At 62.8% G+C, this 1,065-nt stretch overlaps 1 pseudogene; it reads left to right on the top strand.

The window, feature by feature from the left end:
* The first annotated feature begins 603 nt into the window (after positions 1–603).
* Positions 604–1,060, top strand: LOC146599823 (exosome complex component MTR3-like; annotated as a pseudogene).
* Positions 1,061–1,065: the final 5 nt, after the last annotated feature.

Genomic DNA, 1,065 nt, shown 5'->3' on the forward strand with positions numbered 1-1,065 from the left:
AAAGGATGTTGCTGTCAGTGAAGGTTGTGCTGGAAGTCTCTGTGTATGACATAGCTGGAGGAGAGAGCTGGAGGAGTCTAAGCTCTAGCTGTCRTGTTAGTGGGGCAGAAGGGCATAGGGTGGATCCCAGAGGTGGCTGCAGGGCRAGCTCACATTGATTTGCAGGATAGGCTGCAGATCTAAAGTCCTCTTGGGGGCGTAAGTGTCAGAATTTATTCGGGCTTGGTACTGTGCTCTCCGTTGAGTGTGGTGATGGCAAGGAGTCTCCATGTCTGGAAGTGCAGCATATGGTTCTGGGCAGAGGTCAGCTTGGTAACTCTCTCTGCAAAACATAACTTGAATTTTATTCTGCTAGGCCCTYAGGAAAGTAGACAGCCTCAAGAAATTGCTGTCTGACCTGGATGCCAAAGTGAAAGTGCAGGCAGCGCCCAACAAGGATGTGCAGAAGGAGATTGCAGATCTTAGTGAGGTGAGGAKGGGGGCACKRGGGGGGGGATTCAACTCGGCTAATAAAGGCCGCCTGCCGCGTGCACCGCTGGCTGTGCTTGGGGGCCGGGCCGGGCTCCTCCCTCCCTCCCTCCCTCTTTCCCTGCTTTCCTCGCGGGGTGGCCAGCCGGAGGATGCCGCTGGATCACCCCCGCCTGCAGGGCCCCGAGGAGTCGCAGCTGCCGGAGGTGTGGGCAGCGGCGGCGGCCGAGGAGGAAGAGGAGGAGGAGGAGGAGGTGTGGGACCCGTGCGCCTTGCGGCCGCTGTTCACGTGCATGGGGCTGCTGAGCCAGGCCGAGGGCTCAGCCTACGTGGAGCTGGCGAGCGGCACCAAGGTGCTGTGCGCCGCCTGGGGCCCGCGCGAGGCGGCCGCAGCAGCGGATCCGGGCGGCGGGGCGGTTGGTGTGTGAGTTCCGGCGCGCGCCCTTCGCCGGGTGTGGGAGGCAGGCAGCAGCACGCGAGGCGGTGGCGGAGCGCGAGGCGGCTGCAGCAGCACTGCGTGAGGTGCTGGAGCCGGTGGTGCAGCTGACACATTACCCGCATGCGCCTCGCTATCAGTGCGCTGCTGCTGCAGGACGG

The sequence above is a fragment of the Rhea americana genome, unplaced genomic scaffold (genome assembly GCF_003343005.1).
Source record: "Rhea americana isolate MKP2758 unplaced genomic scaffold, rheAme1 scaffold_1318, whole genome shotgun sequence".
In the NCBI taxonomy this organism is placed as follows: Eukaryota; Metazoa; Chordata; class Aves; order Rheiformes; family Rheidae; genus Rhea; species Rhea americana.